At 33.8% G+C, this 15,439-nt stretch overlaps 1 long non-coding RNA gene across 1 annotated transcript in view; it reads right to left on the minus strand.

Moving 5' to 3' along the window:
* LOC127551339 (uncharacterized) overlaps positions 1-15,236 on the minus strand; it is a 33,313-nt gene extending 18,077 nt beyond the window's left edge. Inside the window, exon 1 of the long non-coding RNA XR_007951059.1 lies at positions 15,168-15,236. This is a non-coding gene — a long non-coding RNA (uncharacterized LOC127551339). The remainder of the gene's footprint in view (positions 1-15,167) is intronic.
* Positions 15,237-15,439: the final 203 nt, after the last annotated feature.

A 15,439-nucleotide genomic window follows, 5' to 3' on the forward strand; every position in this document is an offset into this window, starting at 1 on the left:
ACAAACAACAACAGAAAAAAAGAACCTAATCATAGAAAGTTACTGTGGTGACAGGGAAAATTAAAATACAAACTCAGAAGGAGACAACAAAGTCCAAACTGCTTTGTGCAAAGCCTCAAAGAAAAATGTAAATTGGTTTCAGGCCCAAAAAGAATTCCTGAAGCGATCATTAAAAAATTTCCAAAATTGAATAGGATAGAGGGGGGGAAATGAGAGTGATACAAGAAAATTGTGGGGTGAAAGAGTCAATAGCTTGGTAAAAGAAGGACAAAAGATAGTGAAGAAAATAATGCCTCAAAAAAAAAAAAAAAAAAAAAAAAAACACAAAGGTAAAAGCAGCACAAAAATCCACTGAAGAGAAAATCTCCTTTGAAAGTACAATCAACCAGATGGGAAAAGATATGCAAAAATTCACTGAAGAGAAAAACTCCTTTAAAAGCATTATTTTAAAAGGCAAATGGAAGTTATTTACTCCAGGAGACATCAAGAAATGATCAAAGAAAATCAAAAAAATAGACTAAAATGTGAAATATCTTATTGGAACAAAGACTGACCTGGAAAATGGATTGAGAACACATAATTTAAGAATTATTAGACTACATAAAAACCATGATCAAAAAATAGTCTAGATATCATTTCTCACGAATTTATTAAGGAAACTGCCCTAATATTCTAGAACCAGAAGGTTAAAATAAAAATTGAAGGAAGCCATTAAATACCTCTAACAGAGATTCCCAAAATAAAAACTCCCAGGAATATTATAGCCAAATTCCAGAGCTTCCAAGTTACAGAGTAAATTGCAAGCAATCAGAAAGAAATAATTTCAAAATCATGACTATCAGATAACACAGTCAGGATAATATAAGATTTAGTAGCTTCTACATTAAAGGATTGGAAGGCTTGGAATATGATATTCTAGAGAGCAAAGGAGATAGAATTACAACCAAGAATCCCCATACCCAGTATAATCCTTCACACAAGAGAAGGGAATTAGAGAACTTTCAGGTATTTTTGATAAAAACATGAAAGCTTAGTGGAAAATTTGATTTTCAGATAAAAGACTCAAGATAAATATAGCAGAAGTAGAAGGAATGAATAAAAGATTTGGCAGATGATTATATATGTGGGGTGAATGAGAGTGAGAAATTGAAAATGATATCAAGACTGTGTTCTAGAAAACTTGAAGGATAATGATCCTTCAAGTATTAGGGAAGGAAGGGTCTTCTTTGGATATTTTGAGTTCAAATGAGAATAGGCTCACTATTCAGACATAAAGATAAGCAAATTAGAAAAACAAAGGATACTCTGCCTTTCAGATCTGTGGAGAAGGAAGGAATGTGTGGCCAAAGAAGAACTAAACTACATTATGGAATGCAAAATGGATAATTTCCATTAACTGAGTTAAAAAGTTTTTGTACAAATAAAACAAGACAAAATTAAAAGGAAAGCAGTAAACTGGGGGGCGGGCGGGAATTCACATCTAAGGTTTCTGATAAAGGTTTCTGATCTATATTCTAAAATATATAGAGAAGTGAGTCAGATTTATAAGAATACAAGACATTCTCTAATTTTCAGATAAAAAATTAAAACCATTTCTAATCATATGAAAAATGTTCTAAATCACTATTGATCAAAGAAATGCAAATTAAGACAATTCTGGGATACCACTACATACCCCTTAGATTGGCTAAGTTGACAAGAAATTATAATGATGAGTATTGAAGGGGATATGGGAAAACTGGGGCACTAATACATTGTTGGTAGAGTTGTGAACTGATCCAACCATTCTGGAGCACAATATGGAATTATGCCCAAAGGGCTAACTGTGCATATCCTTTGATCCATCAGTGTCTCTACTGGGCCTGTATTCCAAAGAGATCATAAAAAAGGGAAAAGAATTCACCTGTACAAAAATGTTTGTAGCAGCAAGGAACTGGAAACTGAGTGGATGTTCATCACTTGGAGAATGACTGAGTAAATTATGGTATATGAATGTAACATAATATTAATGTTCTGTAAGAAATGATCATCAGAGTAATTTCAGAAAGGATTGGAGAAACATTCCTGAACTGATGCTGAGTGAAATGAGTGGAACCAAGTGGACATGTTATACAACAATAACAAGATTATGTGATGATCAATTCTGATGGACATGGCTCTTTTCAAATAGCAAGGTGATTCAGGCCAGTTCCAATGGTCTTGTGATGGAGAGAGCCAGCTGTATCCAGAAAAAGGACTATGGAGACTGAGTGTGGATAACAACATAGTATTTCCATTTTTTTTGGTTATTGTTTGCTTGCATTTTGTTTTCTCATTTTTTCCTTTTTGATCTGATTTTTCTTGTGCAATATGATAATTGTAAAAATATGTATAGAAGAACTTCACATGTTTAACATATATTGGATTACTTGCCATCTAGGGAAAAGGGTAAGAGAAAGAAGAGAGAAAAAATCATTTGGAATATCAGATTTTGCAAGGGTGAATGCTAAAAACTATCTATGCATATATTTTGAAAATAAAAACCTAATGAGATGCCTTTGGAACATCCAGCTAGCAATTTCCAACAGGCAGCTAGTGTTTTGAGATTGTAAATCAGGAGAGAGATTAGGGTTGGATCTACAGATATGAGATCATATGTACAGAGAGAGTAGATAAATTAATAAGTTGATGAAGTTACTAGGGGAAGAGAGAAAGAGGACACCTTAGTGTAAACCAATTGTTGGAGAGGGTGACATGGATGTACATACAGCAAAGAAAACTAAGAAGGAGGAATCAAACAGGAAGAGAACCAACAGATAAAAATAATCAAGAAGGATAAGGACCAAGAAGAACTCATTAAAATTCTTTCTATAACAGTGATATCACATTCAAATAGGAAAAAGATGTCCTGGCTCTCACATTGATTTAGAAACCATAAATCAGCATTATCTATATTGTATTGTTTTTTTAATTTGTTAAACATTTCCAAATTATATTTTAATCTGCTTCAGACTCAGGGAGTTTTGCCCCAGAATTTGACAATTCTGTTCTACAACATCTCAGACAAGAGGGCATCCACAGCTTCTGGACTGGTAACACCTAAAAAGCAAACATGCTATAGATGTATTAGATGGATAATTTTTAAATGGTCCATCTCTTTAGATATTCCACTTCCAATTTCCTTATCATTGTATAATATTACTGTTTTGTCCTGTTTTCAAAGAAGACCAATGACATCATATGGCGATGTCTTCACTTGTATATGAATTGGATTAAAGAGAAGCAGAATTGCACAAAGTCCTCAGCTTCATTTTCTCTTCCAGGCTCATCAAAGTCCAAGAGCAAAACAAAAGTCAGAAAGACTGGCAAAAATCAGGAAGACCAAGATACAGTGGGATGGCCCTGGCATCCAATGAAGGTCCATAGCATCTTCAACGTCCACTAAGCGCTAAACATTCCACCATGCTTGCTTCAGCCACCGTCATGGATATTGAAACAAATTGTTATTCGCCCATTTCACAGGGGAAGTCACCACATACTGGGGTACCCTTAACTCACCAATGGGTTTGTGGCTCAACAATTACACTCAATCTGCTTTAGTTTCTGCCAAAATAGTTTGCCAGGATGTGGCCATTATGCTACAGCTCCTTAGAGCCAAAAGTGAAAAGTGCCAGATAACCAAAGGTGGATGAGTAACCCTGAAAAGGATTTGGCAAGCCCTCATGCCAGATATGCTGGTCCTCCTTAAGCATCCATATATCCCATAGTAAAGAGGCCATTGTTATTAAAGAAAATATGTGCAAAAAGCATAGATTTAAAATGAGTGCCAACAAAACAAACTGGAAAAAAGGTTAGACAGGGAATCAGGGATGGGATTTCTGAGTTACCTACTTTCCATCATTATCTATGTGACTTTGGGTAACTCACAACCTCATTTGTGATTTACCCTATTTGTGAAATAACAGAGCTCAACCAAATATCTCTAATATCCCTTTTAGTTCAAAAATGCTGTGATTTGAAACTGTCTAAGGCATACTGTGGAGTTTAGGCATCCTGTGTAGTGTTGTATTATTTAACCTAAATTCTGAATAAATGCCTTACATATCTGTTAAGTTTGTTGTGTAAAAAAAGTTTTGAATATTATGAAGTACTATATAAGCACAAGCTATGATTATATCTTTAAGAAGTTTTTAAATTCCAAAAGTTCTTGGAATCCCAGATTCCCCTCCTTATGGAAGACAGATCTTTCTTTTATATATCAACACTCTAAGAATATATAGTATAGGAATTACATAGTGTTAACCAAATCTATATTGCCTTTGAGCCTTTCTGTAATGCCATCTTTAGTATATCCTGAAACTTTATAGTTAAAGGCACTTTTAAATGAGGTCTTTCGATAATAAACCCCCTTGAATGAAGACCAAAATAAGTCAATCTTTTATAGAATTGTGTTCTATAGCAATAGTGTTTCTGTAAGGTTCCACTATGTATTTTAAAAAACAAACACCTAATTAATCAGAATGTTGCTTCTGCAGATAACTTGCCAAAATAGCTTTAGGCCCTCATTTGTTAAATTGGTTATACTGACTCTCCCAATAATATAACCTTCCCCCACCCCAACAATAAGTATATTTTATGGAGATTGTTTCATTATAGCTTGTGATGTGTACATATGAAAAACATTATAAAGTGTTCTTTTTTTAAGACGGAGAAATTGAGACCCAGGGAAATTAAAGATTCCCCATCCCAGCCTATCCTACCCCCCAAGGTCATACAGCAAGTCAACTAAATACATGAGAGCTGAAAAACGTTAGTCCCCAGATCTACTAAATCTAGTATAACTTGCCAATCAATGGAACAGATTTAACCAATTAGCTGAGTTCCCAATCTAACATCTGGACCCAGCGCAAAAGAGTCTTGCAAAATACCACAGCTGAAACACCTCATCGTCTGACCTAGGTCCCTTCTCTCCAAACTAATTCGGAGACCAGCTTGCCCAAACTAATTTACAACAAGCTTAAAGAAATATTTATCTTTACTTGTAGCCTCTTGCTTCTCTGCCTTAAAAGGTTAGATTTAATGCATAATTATTGTTTCACCTTCTTTACTACAGTCCAATATAATAAACAATCTTTTTTTTACCTTTGTTGCCACTGGTCAACTGAATAGGCAATGAAAAAATTTGTGGAAATGAAAAAATTTCATTTGAAGAAAACAATAAACTCCCTTTCTTTCCTGGTAACATTTAGCTTGTTACTAAAAGTCTGTAGCACTTGTTTAGATCAGAGATTCAATACTACAATCTCATTTTCTTCTTGGGGTGTAAAAGGACATGAATAATGTATACTTGTAAGGACTTAACACACCATCTGAACATTAATTCTGTCACTCAGAAAATCTCAATAGCTCCATACTGCTTCTAGGGTAATGCTCATATTTAGATAGTACTTTTAAGATTTGCAAACTTTATGATTTACAAAATATCATCTCAATTTATCCTTACAACCACCCTGGAAAGTAAGTGCTATTATTGCTTCTATTTTACAGATTAGAAAACTGAGGCAAATAGAAATTCAGGAATTGACCAGTGTCAAACTAAAAACTTCACATCTAAACCAGATGTGAGCTCAAGTTTTCTTGAGGCAAAGACCTATACTCTAAGCACTGAACCACTCTAACTGCCTAACATAAAATACTAATTCCTCAGCTTGGCTTTCAAAGCCCTTCACAAGTTAACTCCAGATCTTTACTCACCTTCCCAATCAACAAGCAAGTATTTATTAAACCATTACTATGTGCCAGGTACTTTGCTGTTTTGAGGATAGAAAGAAAGGTAGAAGCAGTCCCTGGCCTCCAGGAACATACTTTCTAAGATGCAAAAACTAGATATATTAAAGAGTTAAAGTAAAATAACCTCAAAGGTGAAAGTACTAGAAAGTAGCTTTTATTAAGTACCTGTTGTATGTACAAGAGAAAACTAATGGCCAGGAGTTTGCATTCTAAAGGGAGGCATGAGGAATTAGCATGCATATACAGCTTGCACATATACAAGCTGTATATGTGATAATTTGAGGGAGAGGGAATAAACATTTTTCCCTAGCAAAGTGTCTTGTACATACAGCAGGTACTTAATAAATGCTCATTGGATTCAACTGTATTAAGCCAAAACAATAACAACAACAACAACAAGCCTTTCTCGTCTCTTGTGCAAAATGCCTTCAAACAGTCTGGCCATTCAAGGTGAGAGAAGTACTTATGATGCCTACAGAAAGATCAGCCTTAAAAATGGACAAAACATAAAGTCATGATTTGAGGACTACTTAGATTATCAAGTAATTCCCATAAGGACCATAATTAACAAAGAGCAAACAAGGCTTTGTCCCATAAGGAGAAGAAAGGGAAGAAACTCCTACTTCACAGAAACTTTTAGGTCTAAGCTGCTGTAAGGCAAAATCATTTTGGGCTCCACTAACAGGATCCTGTTGCTACAGTTCTCCTTCCTCAACATACACTTCTCAGCAACCTTTGCAGGAAGGTCCAATCCCTCCAAGAGAGTGGAGGGGGAGTGTAGAGGACTGCAGATAATGGGAAACTCTGGGAATGATATACTTGAAACAAGGATACTTACATCAGGGTGTTTACTCAGTGAGATTGATGAGATAATGGTTCTCTAGTTGGCATATACTTAGTGTGATATGGTGATATAATAGTTCTGCAGTTGACACATGCTCAGTGTGCTATAGTGATGTAATCATACTAGGGTATTTAAGGGCTGAGAGGACTGGAGATAAAGCTCTAGCTCAGACTCACACTCGAGGCTCCATTTTTGACCACCCTTGTGGTGGCCCTCCTGCCTTCATCACTTCTCACTAAGACCAAGGCCCATCCAGAGATCCTCCAGAAGAATAGTTCGGACATTACATTTTGGCAATCAAGCGTGGGACACTAAGTGTAAGACCCTAAAAATTGGGCTCTAGACATGAGGCTCTGGATGTAAGGACCTACATTCAGCAGTTTGACTGATACCATCATAAGCTCAGTGGAGAAGTCCCTGTGATCTGGAAATAGAATGAGTACAAAAATAGACAAGTGGGAAATCTTGGTAAGGGCTGAACTAGTTACTTTTGTTTTTCAGCTGAAATGGGGCAAATACTAAGAAAAGAGCCTCCCCCATCCTGAGGAGAGTATGTAGCATGCATAATTAGGTTAATAGAGAATCAAGGTTTGTTGGTGACATGGAAGCAGATCACCAGACTCAAATATATTTGAGTGCATGTCTCCTTGGCTCTCTAAGGAAGAAAAATTAGAGACAGAGATGTGGAAAAATAGTGGAGCGAACTAATTGAATATTATAAAGTTATAGGTCCTGATTCCATTCTTGAGGGAACATTCCTTATGTATAATATAATACAATTGGCTTTAAAGAATCCCACAAGTTCTAGAAAAAGGAAAAATTTTAATGTGGACAGCCAGACAAGGAAGTGTGAGTAGAAAGAGCAGCAGGGGGATGGTACTGATAAAGTAGCTGAAAGGCATGGAGAGTTGGGCGAAGAAGGAGATAAGTACAGTGCTGATGAGCTTAAAGAGTATAGTGCTTCTCACTTTCACAGCTCAGTTATACCTGAGCAGGCGCCCTTAGAGCATTCTCCATCTCCTGACCGTTCTCCCTCAATTTCACCCTCATGGGAAGAGGGAGGAGGAGAACGAGTGGGAAGGGTAGTGACAACATCAGCACCACCCATGCAGCAGCTTTTTCCACACTGTAAGACACGATTACAAAAGGCATTAGTTAAAGCTAAAGAGGAAGAACAGGATACATCTGATTTGAAAATAGAAATATACCCTGTGATTAAAGAGTTTGACTCTTCATGTCAAGCCAGGAGAAGATACCTTCCTTTTGATCTGGAAATTATAAAAGATCTGAAAAAGGCTTGCACTCTTTATAGGTGACATCACTACTAGTCTGTGTTATATTACTATGTGCTTGTGTAATACCTCCCATGCTGATGGATTTATGTATACTTGTTTCAATTAAGACCCTTCAGCTCAGAGAAATCCCGCTAATAATATCTGGTTTGTCTCCCCATTTCCCTTTAGTGTTCTCCCTTCCTGAGAAGTCAGGGAGGATGTGACCACCTGTGTCCTAAAACAAAAGTAAGTGGGAGATGTAGAGGACCGCAGATAGTGGGGAACTCTGGGAAAGGTATACTTGAACTAGGGATACTTACAGCAGGGTATTTACTCAGTGTGATTGATGATATAATGGTTCTCTAGTTCACATATATTTAGTGTGATATAATGATGTAATCACTTTAGTTGGCATTTACTTAGTGTGATATGGTGATGTAATGGTTCTACAGTTGGCATATGCTCAGTGTGCTGCAGTGATGTAATCATACTAAAGTATTTAAGGGCTGAGAGGACTGGAGAGCTCAAGCTTGAGCTTGAACTCAGACTCCAGACTCTATCCTTGACCAGCCTCGTGGTGACCCTCCCGCCTTCATCACTTCTCTACCCAAGACCAAGGCCCATCCAGAGATCCTCCAGAAAGCTTGTCTGGACATTACAGGGAAGAAAAAGGAGAACAGAGAGGAACAAAAGGGAGGAGAAGGATTATTTTAAGCATCCAAATATCACTCCAAGATTAGGTATAAATCTTAGATTTGATTATCATGTTATTATGTTGGAGTCTAATTCTTTTTATTGTATTTTTTTTATTTTTTAACATTTTTTAATCTTGTAACCCAATTCTTTATTGTACTATGGAAATCTCTCCTTTCCTACACTCTGCCATCTTTTTTCCTATAAGGAAATTTTGTTTTTCATTTCTAAAATATATCCTTTAAATATCATATGACATCTTAAACCTTTTCTTACACTTGAACTCTATTTGGAGTCCTGAAAGATACAAAATGCACTGCAAAAAAGTATTCTTATTACATGTGCTGAATACTAATCATCTTTGTTTCAGAAAACATAGCATCGATGGGAACATTTAGACCCTTGGATCATGATTTGAATTGGACTAATACCAAGGACTGCTTACCACCAATATAACATCTTCTTGTGAATATCATTAAATCAGATTTGTTTAAAAGAAACTTTAAACCTTTACCTCCCAGCTCACTTCAATCCTTTCTCCACTCTTTGGAATCCAATTAATTGTGACACTAAACCAAAAATACACCATGTGACTTAAAATTTTAATTTGCTATTTAAAGCAGAGGTTCTTAACTTTTCTTGTGTCTGGACCCTTTTGGTAATATGTTCAAGTATAGATACCCCTTCTAAGAATAATGTTTTTAAATGCCAAAAATAAAACATCAACTATTACAAAGGGAATTAATTCAATGAGATGTTAATAAAAAAATTTTTTAAGAATTCAGGAGCATAAAAATTCTTTGAAAACATATTAAGCCAGTTACAGGAAGAAATAGCTAAACAATAAACTACTGGAGAAAGTTGATTAGAGATAAAAAGGAATACACCTTTTTCTCGGCAATACAAGGCACCTATACAAAAAGTGACCATATATTAGAGCATAAAAACCTCACAATCAAATGCAGAAAGGCAGAAATAGCAAATTCTTCCTTTTTAGATGACAATGCAATAAAAATTATATTCAATAAAGGGCCAGGGGGAAATAGACTAAAAACTAATTGGAAATTAGATCATCTAATTCTAAAGAATGAATGGGATAAACAACAAATCACAGAAACAATTCATAATTTCATCCAAAAAAATGACAATATAGGACAACATACCAAAACTTATAAAACACAGCCAAAGCAGTTCTTAGGGGAAATTTTATTTCTCAAAATAGAGAAAGAGGAACTCACTGAATTGGGCATGCAACTAAAAAAGCTAGAAAAAGAACAAATTAAAAACTCCCAATTAAATACCAAATTAGAAAGTCTGAAAGTCAAAGGAGAGATTAATAAAATTGAAACTAAGAAAACTGTTGAACTACTTAATAAAACTAATCTAAAAGTTGGATTTTATGAAAAATACAAAAACAAAAAAATAGATAAATCTTTGGTTAATTTGAGGAGAAAAAGGAAAGAAAAAAAAAAAAAACCAAATCACCAGCATCAAAAATGAAAAGAGTGAACTTAGCACCAATAAAAAGAAATTAAAACAACCATTAAGAATCATTTTTCCCAACTATAGGGCAGCAAATCTGACAAACTGAAATTAATGAATATTTACAAAAATATAAATTGCCCAGATTAACAGAAGAGGAAACAAATTTTTTAAATAGTCCCATTTTAGAAAAAGAAATTGAACAAGCCATCAATGAACTCCCTAAGAAAAAAATCTCTAAGGTCAGATGGATTCACAAATGACTTCTACCAAACATTTAAAGAGCAATTAATTCCAATACTATGTAAACAATTTGGAAAAAAAAGGTAAAGAAGGAGTTCTGCCAAATTCTTCCTATGACACAAATATGTTACTGATACTTAAACCAGGAAGAGCCAAAAAAGAAAAAGAAAATTACAGACCAATCTCTCTAATGAATATTGATACAAAAAAATTTTTTTTCAAAAAAATTAAACATTAGCAAATAGATTATAGTAACTTATCAGCAGGGTAATACACTATGATAAATAAATATGTAAATATTACATATATATATATATATATATATATATATATATATATATATATATATACACACACACATACATACATACATACACACACACACACACACTGGTTTTCTACCAGGAATGCATGACTGGTTCAATATCAGGAAAACTATTACTATAAAGAACTTTATCAATAACACAACCAACAGAAATCAGATGATAATTTCAATAGATTCAGAAAAAGCTTTTGATAAAATATAGCACCCATCCCTATTTTAAAAAAACGAGCATGGGAAAAAGGAGTTTTCCTTAAGATAATAAGCAGTATCTACCTAAAATCAACTATCGGTATTTGTAATAGAGAGAAGCTAGACACATTCACAATAAGATCAGGGGTTAAACAAGGATGCACATTATCACCACCATTATTCAACATTAAATGTTGGCTTTAGCAATAAGTAAAAGAAATTAAATAAATTAGAATAGATAATAAGAAAATAAAACTATCACTCTTTGCAGATAATATGATGATATATTTAAAGCAATAGTCATCAAAACTATTTGGTACTGGCCAAGAAATAGAGTCACACAATAGTCTAGGCCTACAGTAATCTAATATTTGATAACCCCCCAAATTACAGCTTCTGGAATAAGAATTCACAATTTGACAAAAAATTGCTGGGAAAACTGGAACTTGGCATACATCTACATCTCATCTAAATCTCATACCCTATGTCAAAATAAGATCAAAATGAGTACATGGTTTGGGCAAAAACAATGATACCATAAGCAAATTAGGAGAGCAAGGGATAATTTACTTATCAGGTCTTTGGAGAAGGGAGGAATTTATGACCAAAGAAGAACTAGAGAACATTATGAAAGGCAAAATGAACAACTTTGATTACATTAAATGAAAAATTTGCACAAACAAAATCAATAGAAAAAAGATTAAAAGAGAAACATAAAGCTACAGAAAAATCTTTCTGTATATAGTTTTTCTATATAGGTCTCATTTCTAAAATATATAAAGAACTATGTCGAATTTATAAGAATACAAGTCATTCCCCAATTGATAAGTAATTAAAGGATATGCACAATTTTCAGATGATGAAAGTAAAGCCACCTATAGTCATATTAAAAATGCTCTAAATCCCTATTGATTAGACAAATGAAAATTAAAACAAGTCTGAAGACCACTTAATGCCTCTCAAATTGGCTAAGATGACAGGAAAAGATAATGATAAATAATAGAGAGAATTTGGGGAAACTGGGACACTCTGGAGAGCAATTAGCAACTTGCCTAAAGGCTATCGAATTGTGCATTCCTTTGACCCATCAATGCCACCGCTGGATCTCTAAACCAAAGAAATCATAAAGAAGGGAAAAGGAACCACATGTGCAAAAATGTATTTAAGAAGCTCTTTTTCTGGTAACAAAGAACTAGAAAATGAGTTATGCTCATCAATTGGGGAATAACTGAATAAGCTGTGTTATATGAAGGTGATAGAATATTATTGTTCTATAAAAAATAATAAACAAGCTGATTTTGGAAAGATTTATATGACTCAACGCTGAACAAAACAAGCTGAATAAGGAATACATTATACACTGTAACAGCAAGAATATGGGATTATCAATCATGAAAAATTTGGTTCTTCCCAGCGGTTCAGTGATCCAAAGAAATCCCAATAGACTTTGGACAGAAAATGCCATCCGAATCCAGAATAAGAACTATGGAGATTGAATGTAAATCAATATATGCTAGGTTCACCTCTTTTTTCTATTTTTTCTTCACTCATGATTTTCCCTTTTGTTTTGATTTTTCTCATCCAACATGATTATAAAGCAATGTGTATTAAAAATAAATAAATATTTTTAAAATTTTAGGCAGTTTTCCAATGAAGAAATCAAAACAATTTATAGTCATATGAAAAAATATTCTAAATCATTATTGACTAGAGAACTGCAAATTAAAACAAGCCTGAGATATCATTGTACACTTACAAGATTGGCCAAAATGATAGAAGGGAAAAGTGATAGATGTTGGAGGGGATGTGGAAAAATTGGAACACTAATTCATTGCTGGAGGAATTGTGAATCAATCCAACCATTTTGGAGAGTAATCTGGAATTGGGCCCCAAAATTTTAGCCCAACAATATTACTATTTGGTCTATTTCCAAAGATCAAAAAGAAAAAAGAAAATAACCTATGTGTTCTAAAATGTTTATACAATACTTACTGCTGGTGTCAAAGAACTAGAAAGTGCAGAAATGTCCATCAATTGAGGAAAGGCTAAACAAATTGTAGTATATGATTATGATAGAATAATATTGTGCTATAAAGAACTGATGAGTTCAAAGATTTTAGAAAAACATGGAAAAACTTGCACAAAATAACAAAGAACAAAATGAGCAGAACCAAGAAGACATTGTATATAGTAATAACATTGTTTTAAGAACTTTGAGTGTATAAGTTCTTTTGACTATTATAAATAACCAAATTAATTATAAAAGACACATGAAGAAAGCCACTACCTGCATCCAAAGAAAGAACTGATAAATAGAAACATGTATAGAATAATTACACATACACATTTATGTCTAATAGTGACCATTTCTAGGGCAGAGGGGAGAGGGTGCAAAGAAAAAAAATTATGTGATAATTTTATTGTATGTTTGAATGAAATAAAAAGTAGATTTGTAGTTTCATGTGCAATCATCTTTTATCATACTATGTTGTAAAAATGATTGCTTTATTCCCTAAATTAAAAATAAATTATTTTTTAAAGTTTATGGATACCATATTAATAACTCCTGATTTAAAGACTGGATGATGATTGTATTAAATGATGCTGTGAGGCATTTCTGGTGATTCATTTTCATACAGAAACTTGAGAGTAATGTCGACTTAAAATTTTTCAATGTAATTTTCTTCACCATATCAAATATTAGAAAGACAATTGCTGGCTCAATATACATTCAATAATTTTGGCAAGAGAAGAACAGAAAATACAAGAAACTGTCCCTTTCTTTCCATGACATTCTATATAAAGTGACCCCATGTTTTTGAGAATAACAATAAAGAAGCACAAGCTCCAGCAAAATCTATGGAGCTAGAAATATTTCAAGTACATTGCTGGCAACAGGATATATGTTTGCTATGCAAGATCCAGCTTAGCTAAATACTAAGAGGTTCCTCACCAGTAGTCTAGCCACCAGGTGAGGAATTACCTTGATCATGAAGGCCCACAAAAATACAAAGTATCCCTGAGTTTCTTTTGCAATGCTTTTCATTCTTCAGTGATGGTAGCAAAGTGCTACAAAAAGAGACAGAAAGTACTAAATGTCACTATTTTAAAGAATGTCTAGAGAACTGTTTATACTCTAAATATGAACCTTTGTCCAATGACTAATGAGTAGACATACCAGTGGAGAAATTCAACTATATCAATATGGATGTTGCTATAAATGAAACCAGAAAACATAAGAAAATAACAGCTAAATGCAAGAATGATTTACAGATTCTCCTTGGAAAGGCAAAAAAGAAATTGGCAGAATTTTTTCATCAAGTATCTACCTCAAGGCAATAAGAAATGTTTCCTGGGGTACACAATCATATAATCTTACAGTTTTCATAATGAACAAAAACAAACAGACCACCATGAAAATAATTGCAGCTTATGTGCCAGCATCTGTTGCAGAGGATGGAAAGGTAGAGTAATCCCATACAGAAGTCAACAAGTTCTTGAAAACCAAGTCAACATATACATTGATAATTGATCACTTCTGTGCAAAAGGGAAATGAAAAATGTTGGAAAATATGACTTAATGCTAAGAAATGAAAGAGGAAAACTGTTTATAGACAATTCCAAATTTTACATCTGTATATTATGCAAACATTATTCAAAAAGAAAATTTGAAGGTCACAAAAACAATGAAATTGGTAAACTCTAATCAGGCAGAAAGTGATCATTTGTGACACTGAAATTATTTCTGAATTATATTTCTGTGTATAGACTATCAACTTGTTAAAACAAAGCTCAAAATAATAAAAAAAATTGAGGGGGGGGAAGAGTTAAAGGTGAGTTGATATTACAAGAAATTATAATAGTGTCAAGCTGAGCTATTTAAACAAGTTGTTCATTATAAAAATGTGAAATCAATAATAATAATAATAATAAACAAAGATATTGACTCTGAGGGAAAAAACAGGAGACAATCATTTCATGGCATCTTGATGGACTAAAAATGTAAAAATACCCTTATCCATCTGATGGCCTCATACACAATATACCTCAGTCAATAAATATTCATTAAGTACCTACTACATTCAAGTTCTGGGAATACAAAAGGAGGTCAGAACATCCTTATGATAAAGGAACTAATAATCTAATGGAAGAAATAACATATAAATATATATAAAGCAAGATGCATACAGGATAAAAAGGAAAGAATTCATAAAGAAAAGGCATTGTAATTAAAAGGATATGGGGAAGGCAGTAATTGGACATTTCAAAAAGCCAGAAAGGTCAGTAGTCAGAAGCAGAAAAGAGACAGCATCATGGTATGTCTTGGGGGACAAACAGAAAAAAATACCTGGAGAGAAGAGATGGAAGTGCTTATTCATGGAACAGCCAGGAAAAACAAGTTCTCAAAAATTGCCCTGTAAAAACAAAACACAAAAAAATCCTGTTTCTATAAATTTCAAGGGGGAAAATTTCAGTCTTGGAATTCTTCCCACCAGGTTCATCCCTTGGTTACCCAAACTTCACAAATTCACAAATAAAATCAAACATTGAAACAACTAGTTACTTAAAAGCACTTAGTGCACGGAGATGGTCTCTGACAGAAGTGAAAAGATAGAGGAG

Source organism: Antechinus flavipes, chromosome 2 (genome assembly GCF_016432865.1).
Source record: "Antechinus flavipes isolate AdamAnt ecotype Samford, QLD, Australia chromosome 2, AdamAnt_v2, whole genome shotgun sequence".
Lineage (NCBI taxonomy): Eukaryota > Metazoa > Chordata > Mammalia > Dasyuromorphia > Dasyuridae > Antechinus > Antechinus flavipes.